The sequence below is a fragment of the Cygnus atratus genome, chromosome 1, assembly GCF_013377495.2.
Source record: "Cygnus atratus isolate AKBS03 ecotype Queensland, Australia chromosome 1, CAtr_DNAZoo_HiC_assembly, whole genome shotgun sequence".
NCBI lineage: Eukaryota > Metazoa > Chordata > Aves > Anseriformes > Anatidae > Cygnus > Cygnus atratus.
The window spans coordinates 58,963,197-58,986,896 of NC_066362.1; positions in this window are offsets into that span (position 1 = coordinate 58,963,197).

The window sequence follows — 23,700 nt, forward strand, 5'->3', positions numbered from 1 at the left end:
CAATTAAAAAGAAAAAGATTTTGCATAGATATATTGTATTCAGATTCTCATTTTAAGTATGTATCTGTACAATTCCGCTAACAGCTGACTGAAGCTATAAATAAATAATACTATCTTTCTGGCTTCTCACTGTTTAGTGGGGCAGAAGATGATTGGGAAGCCTTTATTTGTTCATTGAACAAAGGAGTCAAACTATTTAATTTAACTAAACGAATGAGCACTGATAATGGAGTCTTCCTGTCATTTATTAATTTTACTAAAGAGACTTCTAAAAGGTTTGTAACGGTTTTGTCCCTTCCATGCCATCTAAGGGCCAGACTGTGAATGTCATTTCCCGAGGAAGAATTGCTATAACATAAAGAATAAAACTGGCATTTAATTGGAGTAACATCACTGGCATTATTTACGTGGCTACTGAAGGATTAGTCCAAGATTTTAGTCCCCTGCGCTATATCCTTTTAATTCTGATTTTCAAATGCTTTTACAATTGAAAAGTGCATTATCGAGCCTCAAAACCAGAACGTTGTTGTTGACTGCCTGTTCCTGGTTTGTCAATGCAAGAGCTATTGTGGGAGCTCTACCTTATAGGAAGAACTGCTGTTCAGCCTAATTATTACAGATTATTAGATTAATTTTTTAATTGAGTAGCCTAATTAAAGTAGCCCCCCTACTAGCAGTTAGGAAGAATATATCTATTATCTCGTGTTCACTTTCTCTTTGCAAAGTCACTGCTAAGGAGAAGGAGGACAGCTCAAATAGTTGCTATGCTTGCATCAGTTGCCAACTTTCAGGCGTATTCTGACAATAACAGGTTTTGACAGAATTTTAAAGCATTTTGCCCCCCTGGTTTTCGGCGATGATAAATGTGCCATACAGATGACCTTTACACAAGGCCGCATGTTAATATTCAGAACCGTGCTTTTGTTTGTCTTGAACAATGGCTGTCATTAAGAAAGCTTGGTTTGCCAATATGCCCCCCTGGTCCAGCGCCGGACCCTTTCTGATTGGGCACCGGGAAGCATCATGTGCCTTTGACTGAAATGACATGGAAGATGTATGGTCCAAGTGCCGTCCTCGGCACCACTGCTGTGATGGGAAGAAAACCACTCTGACCCAAATAGACCTGCACTCAAACAATGTCGCACCAAACGAAGACAACATATTGGGAAGAAAAATGCTTGTAAACTGTGTGTGCTGGAAGATGTATTGGTCAGACGGCCATAGGGCAATCTTTGAGCTATTGAAATCTTTAGAAATATTGTTTAGTTCTTGAACAATACTTACAAACCTAATTAATCAAGCATAGATGGTTATTTTCACTCTTTACATACTGCATCATTTTGGAACAAGAATAGGGCTGTCACATTTATTTTGCTGACCAATTCCCAGGTGCTTGCTGGCAAAAGCAGAGTTTGAACATACATTTCCACAACAATTCTGAAATAACAGCCTTAGCAGAGCTCCTCGCCTGCTCCTAACCCTTAACGTGCTTCAAAACTTCCTCTTTGTTTCCATTTCTCTTTTTGTGCATTTCTTTGGCTACGACACACCATTTTCTTTCTGGTTTAATTCTCTTTATATTTAGTTATTGCTAGGAATAAATTTGACATCTCATCCAGAATAGTATTTTAAACGTGCCATGGACTTAATGTATGATGGAAAAAGGTAACAGCACAATTTTAATGTCAAATCAATCATATATATACCTCACAAAAGATCGGCAGATAAAAAGTTCAGCATAAGACTTGTTATTAATATATATATTCTTTTTTTTCCTACTGCTTATACTACTGTCTTTTCTGGAGAAACTCTTGGGAATAACTCATGCCATGAATTCTTCTTGAATTGGATGTAAGCTGAGGACTTTGATCTCTTTCCAAAACTCAGATTTTTTGAATCCACAGTCTTACTGAATTCCAAATTCTGGTATCTCTACATTTAGATTACTCTTATTGTAATAAAGGCTTACTGGCTTCAAAATTTTTGACATACAGATTGTGGCCAAAGCTTCTGAACATTGAAAGCAGTTATTGAAAGCAAGCAACTTGACATTTGAATTAATCTTAAAAGCTATTATCATATTAGTAAGTTTTGAAACTAATTTTTACAGACAGTAAGCAATTTATTAAAATGTTTGAGGTGGTTATTAAAGTTTTTAACAATTGTGTATAGCAAGAACCATTAAATATCAAGTTTCTTTTTTATAATTAAAATCACTGAAATGACATTTATTAGTTAAAATACCAATTATTATTTTTGCATTTATTATAATATAATAATCGTACTAATATGTTCAAGAGATCTCCTAAAGTAAACTACCATTCAGAAAAAAATGTATATTTTAAATCACTTCTGATCCTGGGCTTTATGTTAAATGAACAGTCAGAGTTAAAATCACATTTGAATTGCCCTCAGTGGCAACACTTTCCCACTTCAGGGCTTGCTTGCTGTAAGAATGGAGATCCTTAAGCACATGTTTCATTGTATTTAAATGCAATGCAGTGAGATATGCCCAGAAAATATGGATCTGTTGAATGTATGTAGGAACATTTTTGCAGTTCCAGCTATACATGCTAATTAACTATTTTCTTTTTAAAAGTACTGCGTATAGCCTACCACCCTGGTAACCTCATTTATGTATGTTTAATATAATAATCAGTCCCTACAAAAGCATTTCCCTACCAACCAGGCTTGAGGTGGTGTAGGAAAATGTTCGGCCATTGGTTGTCAAAGCCTGCTGCATGGGGAACACGAGTGTCCAGTGCTAGAAGTCTTCCTATTTGCAGAAATGAATGGAAATAAGCCACGTAAAAAGCAGTGTTGCTCAGGCTAGAACAGTGAATTTCTCTGTAAACTAAAAATCAATCTGAGGCATGTGAATCTTCAGAGTTTGTGCACACAGCATGATTACAAAGTAAGGGTAGCTGTGCAGATCTCCAGACTAATTTTAAAGATGCTAAGCTGCTAGGTCCAAGCAGCATTCCTGTCTCCAGCACTCAAAAATCACATGGCATTCAAAAATTATTGATTTTGGGGTTTATTCTGCAAGGACAGGAAAAGCAGTAATTTTGTGTAACAGGGAAGAGAGGTGGTGAGTTAATGATGTGGTTGCAGCCATGTTGGCTTCAGAACCAAGCCAGTGACGTGAGGCATTCACCATGGAAAAGTAGTTACTAACCCACCAGGCTTCATGTTACTTTAACTTGATGACTGCTGCCTCGGTGCATCATATTTTACTTTTCCTCCATCTGTTTCAGTCCATTTTAGAGGAGAGGACAGACAAGTTGTGCCATCGCAATTCTGAACATGGTGTTCCCAAGTCACCCCCACCCAGGGATGCTACCCCATCAGGCTGAGGGGAAGAAAGGACACAGACCACCTTGAACGCTGTAGGCCAACACAGGCAGAGATGAAGATGCTGCATTAGGTGTGCTTCAGGATGCTGCTCCTCATTGGTGAGAGCAGGGTGCTGACAGGAATGGCCATGGGGCTCAGGCTGATCAGATGTTGGGCAGAGCTCAGCTGTGAGCGAGCAACTGATGGGCCAGGTAGGTGTTACAGTTGGATTCATTTGCTCTGTTTTGCCTTTGATCTCATCTTCAGCAGCACAAAACCAAGATTATGTTGTATCAGTTCCTATTCTGCAGCTTATTTCAGAAACCAGTTACACCCTTCATGTTTAAACACCGGGTAAACCAAAACCCTAGCTTTACAGCGTATTTTCCATAGTTTGGGGCTCTCTCTTCCATTTCTCCAAGAGCAATTTAAATGCTGATTACAGCGAAAATGGAATTTTCTATGATAAGGAACTTATGCTGAGGTAAATGCAGAAGAGGAACTGTGTTTTACCCTGAACAGTCCACCTGTGAAATGCTGCTCTGGCTGAGCAGTGCCTGTTCCCAGTAACAACACTGGGGTCATTGGTGACTTTGGGCAGTGCAAGTAAAACAGTGTTTTAGTTTCTGTCTCAGTATACCTCAATGAGGATGGCGGTGGCTTTCTGGCCCTGCTTTGGTAGGAAGATGTAGGTGGCCTGCATATATACACAGTGAGCACACTGTATAGGTCTTTCTGGCTCTTTTTGTGTGCTCATCTATCCATCAGCTCAGCTGCTGAGCCAAATCCTCACTTTTGGATTTTTGACTTAAATCCTCTAAGTTTTTCCATGTCTGCTGAGGCTAATGCAGATGGGGAAGGGGCAGGAGCAGCAGGCAGCCATGCCAACCCGTGCCGCACGAAGGCTGTGTCTGGGTGGCAAGGGGCGGCTGCAGCACTGGCAGCCCCAGCATCCCCTGTTACCATGGCACTGCTGACATTCTCTGGGCTTCTTCATATTCCGCAAAAAAATGCTTGGGGCAAACACCTTCTTTCGCAGAAATTTGGCATGACCGTCTCCTTCACCACTGGCCTGTTCTTCCACCCATCTCCCCACAAAGAGGTTAATAAATGTTTACTTTTTTTCCTGTTTCCATATGGTTTGTTCACAGGCTTTTGCTTGTGTGTGTATGAATGCTGACTTGCATTGACTGCTGTGAGGGAATTGTTCTACTAATGCTGGCCATCTTCAAATCAATGCCTGCACATAACAACAGAAAGTGCCTCAGATGTAGTGGTTTCCACAGGACTATTGTTAGGCCTTTGTTAAGCATTTTTGAACCTAATAAATAATGTCAAAAGTCTCTATCCTAGCCAAAAATGTTCCTTTTGAAACAGTTCTAGTAGTATTTTTGTTCTGTGATGTTTCCCAGTGTTGTGAAGAATTTGTGCCTCACAATAGGAATCTGGTATATCGCGTGCCACTTTGCCATTTTTTTAAATTTATTTTGAGATGGGAACCCTTCTTTTCTGGGCAGGCATTACCATTTCTTTACATAAATGTGACTTTTTCTTGAATAGCCATATCTCTTGGAACTTCGGTGTTGTAAATGCTACTAAAATTTGCAAACTACGGAAGGATCAAATCTTAATAATGATGGAATGAAGGGAGGGAAAACAAAATGCTCAACTTAATTATATGCTATTTCAGTGAACCTCCTTTGTGTTTTGTTGCATAACTCATAATTAAATTAAATGTAAAGCAGGGTTTTAACAATTGCTTTATGCACTGAAAAACAACGATAACGATGGTCAAACATGATCACAGTAGTCCCCTCTGACCGTAATATCTATTCATCTAGACCTTAATGACTATTTATTCTGAAAGAAGTTCCAATTGGTGACTCACTGTGATTCATTATATTTTATATAGTACCTATTAACAATAAACTTGAGCTGTCCTTAATCTGTAGTTTAATTTGTGGATAATATTCCTATTTCTGCAGTGCAATAGTGTGTAGCAAATCAAACTAGTATGAAGCATACTTGAAAGACATATTCTTTTTCTGCGCAGTTTACTTTGCTTATTTTAATTGGACTATGGGGAAAAATGTCAAAAATCACATTTCTGTGCATTCGTATTCTCTGTGGCACCAAAGCTGTTGGATGCAAGCTGTATCAAACTACTGTTCATTCTGTAGGGCTTTTTGGTAGTCATGTCTTTTCAGTTTAGTGTGAAAAGTGACATTTTAGCTTGTTTTCTGGCTACAGGAAAAAATAAATATTAGGGGATATACAGTAGGAAGTTCTTACTTGTGGTGTTAGGTGGGAGGTCCTAAAACAAGTTTCAGCTCAATACAGTTGTAACAGAGAATTAAACTCCATTTGGTGCACAGGCCTTGATAAACTGGGCTTCTAATATTCCTGACAAAAGTAGTGGACATACTGATTTTAGCAGAAATTGTAGTAATGATTTTTTTTTTTTTAGCTGCCATCTTCCAATTGTAATCTCAGACAAGAGCTCCAGATATCTCTGGAGAAGGCTTTGGCCAGGAATAATAGTTTTCTATCAGAATTTAAATAGCAATAATATCAAAGTGCCTGCTAGAAAGGAAAAAGAAAACTCCAAAACTTGTATGAAGATTTAAAAAGAAGTATTAGGAACTTACTTTTGCTATTGAAATTATACAGAAGAATACTGGATAAAACAGATCTATCAGATAGGATATGTGCAATAGTAGTTTTTAATATAATTGCATTTTTCTTTTTCTGTTACAGCATGAAGAGAAAACAATGCTGAACTTTTTCTTAATATTTGAAAACTCCGTGTAATTTCAAATAGCAGAAATCAGAAAGAGAGTCTAACTTGAGTGCATCTATATGCAGCCATTAATGCCCAAGGTATATTAAACGTCTGCCTGCTTGCTCAGTTGGTAACAGCTATTGTTATCTTTGTTCACATTTAGGTAGTGTAAGAGGTAGCCAAAAAGGTCAGTGGGAATGATTTTTTTCCTTAGAAAATCCCAGTCTTTTTCTTCAGAGGAAGGGATTTTTTTGACAATATTTCATCTGATTTTTTAGAACAGCTAGAGGAAAAAAGGGAGGGTGATATGGTCTGTACTGAAACTGTCTCTAGTAAAAGATGTGTGGTTTTCTGAGAAATTAGTCTCAGGACCTGAGGACCGATTCAAAAAGACCTTCATAGTGTAGATTATCTGATTCATCTCTAGTACTTTAATACACAGGGCAGTTGTCTGTATGAGATACATAGTATAGTTTGATTTAGATGGTCCAAAGAAATAAAATGATCTCTTGAGCATCGTAGATAATTAGCACACACAGCAGCTTTTTTTTTTCCCTGTCACAAGTCATAGAATCATGTAATTTTTTATGTTGGAAGGGACCCTTAAAGATCATCTAGTCCATGGGCAGGGCCATCTTTCACTAGATCTGATTGCTCAAAGCCCCATCCAACCTGGCCTTGAACTCTTCCAGTGATGCGACATCCACAACTTCTCCGTGTAACCTGTTAACAGTGTTGTGCCACCTTTGACCGGTAATTAAAAGCATGAAGGAAGGTTACATTGTGGACTGGAAGAGAGAGAGGACACACAGAGGGCAGGGAAGAAATCTGTTAGTTGTCGGGCTTTGGCAGCAAGTAGAAAGGAGCAAGGGATCTGAGCAACCTGATTACCTTTCAGCTTGACGAATGTGGCAGTATCAGGTGTGCTGAGCAGTAGCCATGAGCATTGCTGAGCTAGTGGCAGTGCTTTGGGTGCCAGAAGTCCAGCTGCGACCACAGCTAAGTCTCCATGTGTGTGCAGTTTGAAACTGTACTAATTGAATTTGAACTGTGACTCACTGCCTTTCAGCTGCAGACGTGATATATATATTTCCAAGGGCAAGATCATATATTTCACAGTAGTTTTCCTTTAAATGAAATAGGCTTCCTGTGGGGAATCTTCACTGGTTCTGGTGAGGTATTTTTTCTTTTAGATTATGCTTCTTTCATGGATAAAACCTGGAAAAAAATGCAACTGTTGCTGATGGTAAGGTCATGAAAACCTTAATATTAAATTGAATGAGAGACAATCTGAATACAAGGCTTTTTGGAGATGGGAGTTCTTGGTGACCAATATCAGCTGTTTCTTTTTGTATGCCTATTTCTGCAATTCTCCTGGAGACTGCAGAATTTCTTAGAAGAAATCAAGAAGTCACTCAGTTCTTGCCTCACCTTGCCTCTCTTCTCTCCTTGTCACTGTACAGTGAATACCTTTGAACGTTGCAGTAAGCAACGTGACTGTCATCTGTCACTCATAGCTGCTGTCTTCCCTGCTTGCATCACCTTACTTGTGACCTCTTCAACTTCTCTGATTTTGAGAACATTTGCCTTTTTGTGACAGCTATTAACCTTGCTTGCCAACAGAGCCCTGAGGAGGCACAGGAAATGCTGATGGTGCTCCTGCAGTGTAGCTTGCCTGTCCTTGGAAAGTGTCCAGAGCTGTCCTCCAACAGTGGGACAGGACTGCACAAGCCTTAGCCAGGGGTTTGGTTACTGTACTCATCAACCCTTGGCTGTGTGCTTTTCACACCCCTCATCTGGTAAAACTTTGCGTGTGCACCTGGCCTTGCTACCTTTTGGGCCTAGGTCATGAGGGGTATTATTTGGGACTAGAATGAGGAGAATGTTCATGATTCCTTGTTCTCTAAAGCAAATAGAAAGAAATTTATTGTGAGGATGGTGGGGCAATTTCCTTAGCAAATCCAAAGGTTTGGTAGATGATTGAGTGAAATAGCTGGGTTTCCCCAAAAGGATGTTTTTACCCACCCTTTATACTTGGAACCTCCTCCCGGCCATCACAAGGCTTTTCTGAGGACTCCAGGTCAAATAGCAAATATCAACTGGCTCCTGGGAGCCTCATGTCTGAGTAGGATTTTCCTTCCGCTCCTTGAAACACTGCCATCTGTGTAGCTTTTCCGTGCTTAATAAACACCTCAAAGCACCTTCAGCTTTTACAGTAGGGCCAAGAGGAGTGAGAATTTGTGACCCTCCAGATCCAGGTTGCTGGGAGCCTGATTTCCTGTAAGCAACCTTTCAAATGATAAAATGTATGTGTGAAAAGTTACAAGAGCTTTCTATTGTCTCACAGCACAGTTTAAATATTAAAGAGTGTTTTCCTAATCACCACCAGTGTTGCATGGAAACATGCAAAATGTTGGAAATGTGAAAATCAAGTCACAGTCTTTTTGCTGTTAGAAGTTCCGCAGATCCTGAAATATGATTTTAGATAATCATTTTGATTAGTGACACTTGAAATAGGACAAAGATGTATTTGTTCTCGTAATGATAGATAGTAAGTGGGTTGTTGTGCATTGGTCAGGTGTACACTCCTGAGATCAGAGGATACGGGCTTTTTTAGAGAGGAAACCCCCTGATACTTGCTGCCTAAATGATTCATTACAAATACATCGTCAGGTGAATTTAGCACATTTGCTCTCTAATCATTAATTAAAATGAATTGAATTTTTGAAGCTGTTTATTACCTGAAGCAGACTTAAGTTTGTTTCAGAAAGCTTCCACCTGTATTTTCTATGAACTGTTACTTGTGATGTATAGCTAGTCTTTATTCATGGAGCATAATTGCTTTTCTAAGACGTGTGAGATTGCCTCTTTCCCTTGATTTGAGGACCAGGTCTTCCTAAACAAAACAGTAATGAACTGAAATTAAAGATTGTTCTTGGGTACAAGTTCACACATGAATATCAGAGAATGGAGGATGCTGGAAAATCACTGTCTATCTTAAAATTATACAAATATATATGAAAAGCATATAATTGTTGCAAAGATTTTTTTTTTATTTTTTTTTTAAAGAAAGGACAAATTCACTGCAACTCTTCCTTTCATAGGGACACACCAACAGAAAATTCGACTCAGCATTTTTCAATTATCCACAGAATGATATCAAACACTGGGAAATTTAAATCTCAATTTTACTTTAAGAAAAAGAAAACAGACAAAATCTAACCACATTTGTCATGAGAAGTCTTTATACTTGATGTTGTATTTTCAGTTTGTTCCATTTATGGTGCTGTTGGTGATGTCTGTACACATTTATCATCACAAAATCTTTTTTCATGCATGTCACTTAGCAGAAATAATGTTAAAACTGAAGTTTTTCTGCCAGGTGTCAGTGCTAGGATAAATTTTTTTGGAAAAATTTGGCAGATGTTATTTACCAATTTATGTCAATAGAAATAGATGTAAGAGGATATTTTCTTTTTCTTACAGAGAAAAAATGTATATAATCATGAGAATAAATAGAAAAAAAAAAGGAAAAGTGTTTGTGTCTATAGTTTTCAGCTGGAATGTGGTGAGGAGGAAGACATGGTACCTTATACAGGATGTGAATTTAGATTCATTCTTAGGTCCTGAAAAGAAGAATTTGCACATGTGCAATGTAGCTGTGTTACAAATCTGAGTTTGGCATCTCAGGTTTCCTAAGATGCCACCAGCCCTGAGCCTGCACAGGTTTCATGTATCCTGAGATGACTGTATTTGTAGCATCCCCATTCCATGATCTCAAAGGCTGAATGTATCTCATCTCCTCTTTTGCCTCTGGCTGCAGCAGCCTGCTCTCATACTTGGCATCAGAGCCCAACAAGGGGACAATAGGTCCCTTATTCTCTGAACACCCTGGCTGTTGAGACTCATGAACTATAGAGGGGAAGAAGTCACCCAAAGGAAATGCAGAGGGTGAGGAACATGGTGTTGTGGGGGATGGAAGAAGAATATCAGAGGGGTTGGAAGAGGAAAACCAGAATAATGACATAGCTTGAATTGCCAAACAGTGCTGGGGGGGAAGTTTTGTACTTTGACCTCTTCCGAGGCATTTTTTCTGAAGCTGGGTTAGTCACATATGTTTGAATTATACAGGAGGACAGTAATTTTGTTACGATCATTTTCACCCCTGTTTTGAATGGTCTACTTTGAGACTGGTTTTGCAAAAAGCTTAAAAATCACAACTGCTGTTGAAAATAGTTAATTCTGAAAGAGGCACTGATGGAGTACTACTGTGACTCCTGTTACTCATTAGCAATAGATAATCACTCACATAAGGTCATAAAAACATGAAAAAATGATTTCTGAATTCAGATGTTAAGGATGTGCAGTAGCAAGGATTAGTCTATGAGGCTTTCAACTCAACATATTCATAGAAATGTTTCTTGCCAGATGAACACTGAGGCATCAATGTTTTTAGGAATTTAATTTTTGTTGTTTGTTGTAATCCAGTATACGAGTGTGAAGTAAAGAAACTGAGCAGATGAAATTAGATTTTTAATTTTTTTATTTTTTATTTTTATATCTTTAAAAACTGACCAGGGCTTGCTACAGGACAAGTTTTCAGTGCTGTCTCTGGGATGAAATCATTTGTCAAGAAGAAGGCTAAATAATATTTTATACCTGAAAAATGACTTTGGAAACTCTTGAAAACATTGAGTTTTAATTAATATTCTAGGAATAGCTTGCTTTGATTTGAGAGCACAACAAATAAAATTAAAAAAAAAAAAAAAGAAGAAACTTGGTAGAAGTTTTGAGTAATTTAAGTTACTTTTTTAATGGGAGGGAAGATAATGGGAAATAGCTTGTTACATCTGTTATTTCTTACTCTTGTAGAAATAGGCTACTATTAGAAATCTTGATTTCAAATTTAGATGTGAATTTGAACTTCTTGAGTAAATAATTCAATTTTTCATGGTCTTCCCGCGTTTTATGGCCGATGTCATTTTATGTTGACTAAAAGAGAATACCACAGGCCACGTTCTCAGCAGCTGAGCATTGGCTCATTGACTTGGGAGGTACGGAAGTTACACCACATTAGAGGCCAGTTCTGCATCTTAGCAGACAGAAAGATGTAACAAAGTTCAGCTCCAGATTCAAGGATTTTTCAAAATGTAAGGATCCATTCAGTTGCATTACACTGTTTCTTATTGTTGTCTTGCCGGGAGGTTGGAAGAGCAAGAAGGGAGAAGCTGGCTAATAAACAACATATGCAAGACCATCACTGACCTAAATCAGAAGTACAAAATGTGGAAACAGAGCTGACTTCTTGTCCCCAGTGATGTTACTGGAAGCTTTGTCACTAACTTCAGCAGAGTGGAAATTTCAGGCTATTTCCTTTCTGAAGCAGCTCATAATGGAATGCTTTGCTGCAAATGCAGATGCAAATTCATACACTTAAATTCATGACTAGTTACGCTGAACTGAGACTCTTTCAGGCTTGGTGCATATATTCCTATGCATTGCTCCATTGAAGTATCAGAAACAAGCCAAAAATTTGATGAATAGACAAATTAGAGTAATAACAACAATAACAACTTGTTTTATATAAACAAATGGTTTTAGAAAAATCTTTTATTTCACAGATGATTTACTTTCGGAATTAAATTTCTGTAAATTAGATCTGAAAGCTTTTTTAAAATGGTAACTGGCTTTCACGTAAGCATAAAGAGAACACGGACAAAAAGAGGTTTCAGTAGGTAGAGATAATTTGCGTGCAAGGAAAGGTATTTTTTCAATTTTACATCTTTTTCCTTTAAAACATTTGGTAATGACATAATTTGGTAAAATCCATTTCAGTACCTAAGATGCACCCATTCTCTCTAGCTGTGAAACATTCAGTGATTTCCAGGAAATGTTGTGACAGTTGGAACAAGACAGATGGAAAAGTCGTAGGAAAATTATGACTATTTCTATCAAGGTTTCTGTTGTTTTTTCCTTTGTTTGTCATCTTATATCTCTCTTGTCTTTTCTGCACTTTGGATGCCTGTTGCTAAGTAGTGTCGTATTTAGACTAAAATTCCATTTATCCACTTGTACTGCTGTTTTTTTTTTTTTTTTAATCTCCATTTCTTTATGAGATTACATCAGTATTGTGTGTTGTCCTCCCCCACAACCCCATAATTCCACAGTTTAAAGATGTGCTCTTTTAGTTTTTTTGTGTGTGACTTTAACAATGTTCTGTTCACGTTTCCTTGGATAGACCCAACAATTGCTTGTTGACCCATTTTAACCCCTTTTGAGCATCATCTTCAAAGTGTAACTGTCCTTGACAATGAAAGAGACCTTCCTATTGTCTGGTCCTTCCAGGCAATCTTTAGCATTGAGTTAAATGGCTTTCAGATGGAGGAGTTGGCTGGAAGGAAGGAGACAAAGTGGCCTGTTGTTTCTGAGTGACTTTGCCAGAGTTTCCCTTTTTTCTTTTAGAATGGTGCATTTCTATAGAAGATGACAGACATTTTGACAGGTGCAATATGCTTTGAACTGTTGTGTCAGATAATTCTTTTGTCTTGGTTTTTCCCAGCAGAGTAGTACGTCTCCTTAGGATGCTGATATGCATATTGTTTGCTTTTCATTTAGTGTGGTGAAGCCTTCCATCCTCCTTTTCTCTCTCCCTCTCTCACTTTTTTAATGGCTCTTTGCATATATGTAGCTAACCCAGATGGGAAGGCGGAGTGACCATGACTTAAACCTCTCTCTCCAACCTTTTGATCGTGATAACGACAGTTATAACTCAGGAAATGACAGTAGTAATAGAGAAAGAGCTGGCAAAGACATACAAAAGCATGACCTCAAATGTTATAATCTCATCTCTGGCTGCAATGAACTATGTTTGTATAAAAAAGACAGTTTTGAGACTGTTACTTCAGAACAGGAAAGATTTAGCTTTGCTAACTTACAGATTGGCCTAGGTAAAAACAGTCTGCAGTCCCATCACAATCAAAGCTGGGTTTAGAGGAAAAGAACTCCAAGCTAAAGTTTTAAAAATTAAAAAAATATTTTATTTTATACTCCCAAAGTCACTATGGACAGTATTTGTCAGTCAGGTAACTTAATTTTTTTGGAGTGTGTAGACTATGTTCTACATTTGTGGTCAATGTTTTTGCAGTGTCAGTAATAAGGGTTTTTAGGTCTGCTATGAATTACTGTATTATAAATAGGGCCACTGTTAAACTGGTCATGTGGAGAAGATATCGGGATTTGTGCATGATAGTATCTTCCTAATTGTCTCTCTGCCTGTCTGTTTGGGACTTAAATGGACTTTTCTACTATTACTTTTGATGTTTTCTTTTTACTTTTAGAGTTAACACCTCTTCTTTTGGTTGCCTGGGTATGACTCTCATTCATTGTGTCATGAATGACATCCGTGTTACTGAAAGACAACCTGACCCTGAAAAATTGAAAACAAGATCTCTTTTTTGCAGTTGCTTCACATGGCATAAGCTCAATGGGGAAGAGAGATTTAAAGGCTGCCAATCAAATGGAGGAACGGATGACATAATTTACTGTAACAGGGAGAGGTGGCTTGGAAAGCTTTGTTTTACAAATCTTTCCAGAACATCTGAGAATTTGATTTAATACCTCATGATGTGTTTAAAATATTTAGACCAAGATTTTTAAAAACTGGGGACTCACATTTAAATCTCTGTAAATGATAGTTGGGTGACCTGGTAGCCTGATTTCTAAAAAATGGTAAAAATGAATCAACTTTTGTGGTTTTCACGGCCACCTCCTCTGAGGAATGCTTCAGAACATCTTATTCTAGTGTTTCAGCCTGCTTAACAATTTTAAAATTCTATGTGTTATAATGGTATATAGTGAGTAATCTTGCATTTTTAAAAAATGTACCTTTCCTGAAATAATGAAATTTATGGGAAGCTTTTGACTGGTGATTATGATACCCTAAATAGTAAATGGCTATATTTATTTGTTTTCTAGAACATACTGCAGTGCAGCAAAGTGTTCTGCAGAAGAGCTTAAGCATGTAAGATCAATAGGACTGAAATACATGGCTAAAATATTGTCTGAAGTGCTGACTGCTGCCATAGAAGGATTCTAATAAACCTTATACTTGAGCGTTAAAAGTGCTTCTTTGGCATCATTGAATTTTTCTGTCTCTTCAGTTATTTTTTCAAGTAACGCCAGTTTAAATTTTAACTCTTGCTTTTGTAAGTCAGTCATTTAAACAAGATACAAAATCTTTCAATTTTAGTAGCTGTTCTTCTTAGCTGAAAACACAGTGTTTTTGCCCTCCATGTTCTGTACTCGCCTGCTGCCACTAGTCTTTGGTTGCAGATTTATCTTGTAGACTGATATCTAGCTGAAACACAGCAGAACAAAATATTATTTGCAACACTGGAAAATTCAAAACATATTCATGTAGTTTTACATTGTAGGCAGCTGAAAACACATTACGGTGAAGACTGTTGGGCAGTCTTTCCAAGAGGCCTACTTACTGACACTGTCTCTAATTAGTATCTGTCATGGAAAGCTCTCATGTTAAGAGATTTGACATCTTTCAGTGAAGAACCAAATGGAACTGATGTTAAATTGCTTCAGACTCTTGCAAAACAGAGTACTAACTGAAGCTAGGAGAATTTTGTCAAAGGACCCACAAGGCAAGACTTTCTTGGAATGATGTGCATCACATTTGGTTTTATGGTTTCCCTTTCACTGTTCAAGGACATTGCATAGCTGAATAGGTTGAAGGGTAACCCTCGCTTTTTCACAGGAGTCCAGCGTAAGCATGGCAGAGTCCTTGTTATGGTCATCAGTGAGCTGGTTATTTATCACTTGATTGGTATCTAAAATTTCTATAGGGTTCTCTTTAATAAAATAAAGGTGGTTGCTCTTTTGATCAGTTCTAGTAGGAAAATATGCAGAGTTCTCACAGGCTGCTGCTGTCTCAAAATATGCTCACTGTAACAATTCAGAGGCTGTAGAAACTTCATGGTTGTCAAGTGTTCTGCTTGCCCTTGCCATATAAACTTCATGGTTGTCACAGGAGATAGAGAGCTGTACCTCCTGCTCCAAAAGCATAGGCTCCCACTGTCAGGATTGGTATCGTGTTGCCAGCATGGGGAGACTATGCAAATTGGATAACGTAATGCTGCTCATATGGAAGCTGTCTGGGCTAATTCCCTTGTTAATCCTGTGAGCAAATGAACAAGCTACTCATAGGCTCCAAGGCTTGTTGAGGCCAAGCCACGTACTCCCGCCTCAAGAAGAGCTGCGCCCACTCTCCAGGTAATCTGTCTCCTGAGTGCTCAGTAAATGCCACACCTGCCACCTGATTTCCCATTGCCATTGATGTGCCGAGTATGCAATAACCTGTAAGGAATCCACTGATGAAAAATCTATTAAAATCAACTGGGATTTTTTCCATCAATTTGGCAAAATTTGGATCACACTGTTAACAAGAAAGCCACACTGAACACATCCTTTCCCATGGAATCATTTCACCTGTCTGGCAGAATAACAGGCTTTTTTAGAGTGACAGCATATGGGAAATCCCACTTTTTTTTCCACAGTTGGTGTTCAAGAGTCATTTCAGGCCCCACAGGACAGGAAAGGGACCACTACTAAGTCTTTCTTTGGTAGAAGTAATATGTTGGCTCCAGAGAACTGAGTTAAGGAAGAGGCAACATCAGTGTCATTGCTGATAGTTGCCTACTGAACAAAATCTTTGACTTTTTATCTTTCTGAAACTTCGAATGCCATCACATGAATGTACTTTTGCTTTTACATAAACTTTGACCTACTGTGACAGTTTTCTATATTTTTCTGTTTTTAGACTCCACAAATGAGATAGCAGCTTGAGCATCCAAATGTAGTGGTTCACAAGAGGCCTTCAATAATCTTGGAGGACTTCTTCCACCCACTGGCTCCTCTTTGTCCCAAAATAAATATCTTACCCGACAAAACAGAGCCATATCTCTTACGTAATTTTTCCTGCTCGTTCCTTCTCATGCCTACCATAATACTTTTGCAGAGAGCATAGCTTTTTATGAGTGTGCTCTTTACCAGGGTTTAAAATCAAAAAGGAAAATTTAAAATGAAGTTTCTAAGCTCACATTTAGACTGAGTTTACTCGGTCAAGTTTCTACTGTGTTTTAAAGCATGTTATCAAGCTACAAAATTAATGGTAGACCATAAAATCTCCATGAAAAGGCATGAAAAGTGCTAGTCCAAAATCACTATATTTAGTAGAGGACAAACTACATCTCTATGTGACTAGATTCAAGCAAAAGGATGGACCCATGATTTTCCATCTCTGTTATTATGTCCATCAACATAAAATTCTCTCATGAATTATCTCAGTTCAGTACTGAATTGATGCTAATGAGATAATGTTAAACTGTTAAGATGTTCTCTAGCCTTGTATCCAAATATGCCAGTCAAAAGTTAGTCCCTTTTTCTAGAAAAGCTTAGTCTCAGATGTTGTACTTATTTTGCAGTGTTTTCCTTGTCATCTTTAAAATGTTTAATCAGATTGAAAGTGTAAATGATCAGCAGTACAATCTTATGTTACATAGCTATAAAAACGTTTGTCTATGCATTGACATATATTGCCCATGTGGTAAAGAAAATACTGAGAATTAATTGCCTCTGATCTCTTCTCTGTATCATAATGATGATGTTCAGTCATTAAGATTTTTAATTTATGGCTGTTTTTCTCATGTAAGAATGAACTAAAAGAAATGATGAACAGAACCTAAACAAAGTTCTCCTCATTACTTTGAATTCTACTGAAATATTTTCTGAAAGAATTAGGTGATTTCTTAAATGGTTCTGAACAACCTTAGACTTTTTATTTGGGCTGACTGAAAATTTCCTGTTCATGTATTTTCCTTTAAATGATTTTTGATTTCAGGAAACCAATATGTTTCCCAGAATCATACTGATTTTATTACTATTTTAAAAAATCCCAAGTGATTTTTTGTAAGTTTAAATTATTTTGTTCCAGGTTTCACTGTTCATCTTTTATTTTATAATTTGTGTTATGATACAAGACAGAAAACAAATTGGAAGGATGAAATATCACTGTGGAACATTTGATAATGTCAAAACAAAATCCATCATTGTATGGATTTCTCTGCAATATATATATATTTTTTAATATACTGATTATTTGGGAAATATCAACATAACTTATTGTAAGTCACAAGAATACTAGACACTGCCTGTCACTTGTCCTGTATGTTTTCCTTTTCAGGTTTCTCAGACATGAACATAGTACAGAAAATCAATAAACAAGCAGTAGTTGCTTTCTCTTTGTCTCGCTGAGATTAGTTAATGTATATGTTGCTGGGTCAGGATTTCTTGCTCTTCTTGCTTGGCTGAGAAATGAAGTCAGTCACTTGGCTGGGGTTTGATCTCCCTGCTCGTAGTCTTGAGGGTGACCGCTATTGTCAGCAAGGTGACTGATAGGTAAATTAAAGGAATTAAGTTATTACTCTTTAACTGGGATTTATATTGAAAATATCATTCACTTCAATGAATGCTGGTCCAGATCACCTGATCCTGGAGCATAACTTTAGCTGGAATACATTTGCTGATGTTGACCCTAGAGAAAAGGATCACAAAAGTAATCTCAATACTATGTTGCAAGAGGAATATTACAATTATTTTCCTAAGAGAATAAAAACAAAATAATTTGAAGGTTTCTTTTTATTTCTCCTTATATTAAAAACCTACCAGAGAAATATACAGTGAAACATAAACAATTCTTGGACTCTCTTTCTTCCCTGTTTCCTGCTTTGAATCAACATTTAGCAACACTGGGAGTCAAGCACAACTGATGCAGTTACTTTGCATAGTCTACATGACTACACATGCAGGAAAGCCCTGGAGAATCTGGATACTGTACACACTATTTAACCCCTGGCTTGCTGAAAATTAAATTTTGTGGCATATTTCCCTGCTCTTCCTCTTCTCAGAAGAAGTTCTTAGAAAACTTCTTTCTCTGTTAGTAAGCCAGTATATCAGTGATATATCTTCACAATTCATTCACAGCAAAATGTGTAAATCATTGCAAATTCCTTTTTATCCTTTAGGAAATTTTCAGTGTAACTAGTGACATTTTTTTCCCTGGCTGAACTGAGCTTTGAGCTTTGGTTATGTACACAACAGTGAATGAGTGGCTGATACCAGACATTCTTTGCTGAAGCACTGGAACTGGGGAAAGATGTATCACAAAAAGCATAATTATAATGATTTGGGAATAAAGCAAAGTTTCATATGTTTCATGATTTAGAGAAAATATTGTTGGACCTTACCACTACCAACATCAACAGTAGGAAGACATTTACATAAATGGCACTTCAGTTCAGAGTGACTCTAATCTTCACCTGGACAATGATTAATGTATTGCCTGCAAATATGCTAAGTCCAACTATCTGCCAAGACAATTCTGTTGAGGATTTTCCTTTAGCTAAAGGAAAGAATGAGAAGTGGAAAGAGGTAGAGAGGTAAAGAAGATCAAACAGTGACAGTGGTCTGAGGTTGAAATTGGTTCCAGTACGTCATGAGCAGGTTATGCTGATTACCAAATACATGGAACAAACAGCTAAAAAGAGACTGAAGGGATGCAGCAACCAGACTACAGACTGCCTCCCCTGTGGTATTACATTCAATGCTAGGCATCAGGTTATTACATTCACTTCAGATGTAGATAGAACAGCACACTTTTCTTTAGATTTTGCCAGAGCCTCACTCTTTCCTTAGGGAACTGTCTTTAAAATGCTTCATACTGGCTTGACATGTATTTTGAATTTTGCTGTCTTTGGTTTCCTATTACCAACAGTATGTGAGAAACCATACTAATCATGACACAGTCACACCTGCAAAGAGGAAAATTGCCTTAGTTAAGATAAACCGAGACACGGACAGAAGCACTGATGTGTAACAATTAAAGCTAGTATGTCATCTACATTTGCTAATGAATAGTTTCAATATCAGAACTTACAGAAGGATGTACAACTTGAAAAATCATTGCCTAGATGGTGAACTATCTTCCTCTCTCCTGTCATTCCTTTGTCTTGGTGATATGATGAAGAGTTCTGGAAGAAATTCAGATGAGACTAAATAGCATACAGCTTTTCAGCATTCATTCTGGATGTCATGCACTTTTCTGGACATAATAGATGAGAATATAGATCCTGTACGAGCTTTAAAAATGTTTCTTCAATGGTTTTCATCTTGACAGCTTTAAGGTATCTTTCCTCTATTGAGATGAAGATTTCAGAAGATAAATTGTTTGACTTATGGCCCAGTTTCAAAATATAAAGATTACTACTGTAAGTTATTCTGGTGCAAAAAGAGGAATGACATTGATAATCAGTTTTTCAATTTAGTTTTAATTTTACTGATGGATGAATGTTGAAAACAGACCTAGCTGATTTTTGTGTGTGTCAGCAGTTCAGTAAAAGGCTGATGTGGGTTTCCTTGGTACCTACTGATCTGGTTATGATCATGGTTGGATGCCTCATAGTGATATCTCTATTGATATTTTAGTTATATGGAGGAGAGGAAGGCAATAACAGATCTATATTTTCCATGGTTGGTAAAGCTAAAGGTTTACCAGGTTGGTAAACGTAAATATTTTAGAACAGGTGGCTTGAACAGAGATTCTTACTGAACTGGCTATATAAGAGCAAGAGTAGTTTTTCCCTTGAATGACAGGGAAGAATGTTTCATAGTGTACTTACAGCATATTGAAGCCTGTTTAACTACCAGAGGCAGGTCTCTAGTAATATGTATAGACTAGTAATATGTATAGACTAATAATATGTATAGACTCATTCCAAGGCCAAGTTTTCCAGTCTTTTGTCTAAAGGCTATGCAGAAAGGCTCTGCAAAATGAGGTAAAGAACATAAACCCTTCAGCTCAGAAATGGTATCTTGGGCAGGTTGATCTTTTAGAATACCTATGACCTGGCCACCTAGGAAAGAACAAACCAAAACAGACGGGCTGCTTCAGCCTGCAAAGAGCATTCCTGTTCCTGGCAGAGTTTTGCTCCTGGGAAGCACAATGCCAGCAGAGCATCACTGCCTGACTTTTTGGCTATGGCATGGCTTTGGCTGCCTCAGAAGTCAAAGATTTTAAAGTCTGAAAAGTTTGGAAACTTATGTTTTTCCCACATACTCTATTGTATGTACAAAGGAGAAATAAGATATATATTTGTTTTGCTTTAATTTGCTGGCATAGGAAAATGGGAAGTATGTGTGTATAACCTGGCCCTTGACATCTATTGATACGATGGCTGCATGAACACATTTCTAATGTCAAACTATTAAGAACTCAGCTTTTATGAAGTATTCCTCTGATTTTTGGCCAACATGAATGACCAGCTTCCTGCTCAAGCTGTATTTTGTGCTGTATTTAACTCACGTGTAGGCACCCAGTTATAAATTTGCTACAAGACTTATCTATATTTCTCACATAAGCTAATGTAAGTCACATGAAATTCTTTTCCAAGTTAGTTTACATCAGATCAAATTAGTGCAGAAGGAGCTAAAACAGTAAACAAGGAATCTGGGGACATTCTGGGCTCTCTGTCACTTCCAGCTACACTGTTACTGAATGAGCCAGTTCACTCAGGGAGTAGCACTTGCCAAAGTGGGTAAGGATTTCGAAAGCTGAAGACCATACTTCTTTGAAATTATTTTTCTGTGTAATTTTATTTGAACTTGTTAGCTTCAAGATTACTCTCCTTCCAGAAAAGCAACTGGTATAATTATTACATAGTTTCATGGCTTGTAAGTCATAGGATGTTTTCCAAACCTGTTTTACTTTGCTTGTAATGACACAATGACAATGTTTTGTTTTAGATGTACTAAAAATTATAATGGGTAAAGAAAATTGAGCCAATCTGCTAATGGCAGATGAGAAGTTATTTTCTTCCTAGTTTCTTATTACTCTACTGCTTTAATTCCTGGCAGCATTGCATTAATGTTAAGCACTGGTCCCCAGCACCGAGTGGCAATTTATCATCTTTCTTGGCAGGCTTCCTGCTTCATCCTGCACCTGCCTCCTTGAAAGAAAACAAGACATCAGATACTTATTCAAATAATGCAATAGCTGATCAGCAGAGTATCTACACAATGGTAAGTTATCCATGATAAAAGGACAACTTTTTCATGCATTATATGTGACATATGTGTCCTTTCTCTTAAGATTTATGACATTCATGACGGTTAGTATTGTTACTATAATCAAATCTTTTACAGCCAAGCTGCAAAGGTTCAACTTATTGTCAATAGATTTCTATATAAGAGTCAATCAAGCAATTTCATAAATGCTTTGAAACACCTGCACTCTTCTTGGAAGTGCAAGAAATAGCAATATCATAGTCTCATCTTTCAAGTCATAAGGCTACTATGTCTCAGTAATTCCCTATAGGGAAGCAAAGTGGAAGAGTCAAAACTGTATGTACATCTGTTACATACATGTGTGAGTGTGTATATTTATGTGTTCACACCCACCTATTTTGCGTGTATATGTGAAGAATAGGTTGTAGCCTTAACCCAGTAATACAGAAGAAATCAAAGAATGGCTGTACCTATGACTCAGGGTGTGAAGAGAATGGTTGGAATTGTTCATAAAAAGGATATATAAAATCTTATTCACAAACATAAAAGGAAAGGTCATATGTTTTATTAGGAATTTGCATTTTACAAGCCTCACTGGAAGCAAAGTACATAACTGCTAGGAAGCAGGATGTCATGTGCCTGCTGGAATGGGAGGTGGGTCCATCAGTTAAGGCATTAGTCTGTGATCTGGAAACCAGTTTTTGCAGAGCCATAGGTCCCCTGGGACTGGCTTTAAGTTTCTTCAAGCCCCATTCCCCATCTGCAATATGGCTAATCTTAGCCCTTCCTTATGCATTATCAGTATGTGTAGTTACCAAAGACACATACAAGCATTGGTCAGCTTCTTATATTTGTTCCAAACTATTTGAAATATTAGAACAGTTCAGCTGCATATGATGACATGGTGATCAATAAAGCCATGGCCCTCTGAGGAATACTGTACAATCCATGATTATTATAAGAATCCATATCAACAACCCACCATGTTAGGAGCTGTATAAAAAATAGAAGAAAGGGTAATTCTTGCTTGAGAGCTGTCAACTTAAAGAGAAAAAAAAAAAAAGTAGAAACATTCATCAGGAATGGAGCAATTAAGTGAAAAGTGACAGAAAAAGATCATATGTAGACAAGTGGTGCATATATAGAAGTTCCTGAGCTTTCAAAACATCTTACTAGAAATGCTAAGAAGGAAATGAGATAAAAATCTGACCTCAGGGAATTATCTCTTTGCCATAAATTTGCCCAAAGAGGAGAGAAAATGGAACCTGATGGACAAAGAGGTCATAGCTGTATGGAGGAGCTTAGAAATGACCTTGCATGTGGAAGAGATACCATGTAGAGCTGCTCAAATCATTACAACAAAATACTTCTTTTAGGTGCCCATCTCAAAGCAGGAGCTTGAACTTGGAAATCCCCATCCCAAGCAAATGCCCAAAGCCTGGGGAATGGCTCCTCTCCCTCTTTCTCATCAGAGCTCTTGTTGTGCATAAAATTTTTGAACATGGCTACAAAGAGGGACTACCATTGTGACAACAAAATATTTTAAGGCAAGATATTTATTTAAAGCTCATGTTGTGAAAGATTTTAGCTCAGAACTTTACATGTGCCTACTGAAATATCATCTACAAGAGTTGTTTGATCCAGAGACTAATTCTGGTGTCTGTCTCCTGAAATAATTTTTATACTGATATTTTGATTAGGAATTTGCATTTATTCATAACCCAGTCTTCAGCTGAGGTCCTGTTTTGTTTTCTGCTCATGCAAAGGGAAGAATTGCTAGTTCTCTGCAAAGCTAATTCTACAGGTATGACACAAAAGGTTTCTAATTTGTCCTGGGCTGCTGAGCATTATTTGATACCTCCTGGAAATGTGAAGGTCTGGTTCTGCATTTATCCCCAGGGTTAGGAGAGGGTGATGGTATACTTGGCAGGCTTCTTGGAAGACTTTCCCATATTGTAGTGTTTTCAGTGGTGTTAACAGCTGTGCTGAAAGGCTGGTGGAGGGTTGTCTTGCTGTTGCAGAGCTTTGTTGGTCTATTGAATATGAGCCTTTTTATTGCTACTGTATTTGGAATAGTCAATTGGTTTTCATTATCCCAGGCTGGAAAGGTGAATTTTGCTGTATTCATGTGACCTTGATTTTTGACAGCAGCCACCCTTCCTGTCAGGAGTACAGAAAAGAGAGACTAAAGCATACTAATCACAGTGGTACTGCTCTTACCTTATGAAATCACCCTTTAAAAAGTACCAGGGCCACATATCCGTGAACTCCTGGAAGCTGACAGGCAGTACTGATACAATGCTTAAACAGCACTACCAGAGTCTGTAGGTGTCTGGGTGGTGATAATTTATTTTTCTCCTGTTCTCCTGTTCTTGCTGTAGCACTGGTGGAGCTCAGTCATGATGGACAAGTGGGGTAGCAAAGGCTTTCTCCAGTATATCACCCCCACAGAA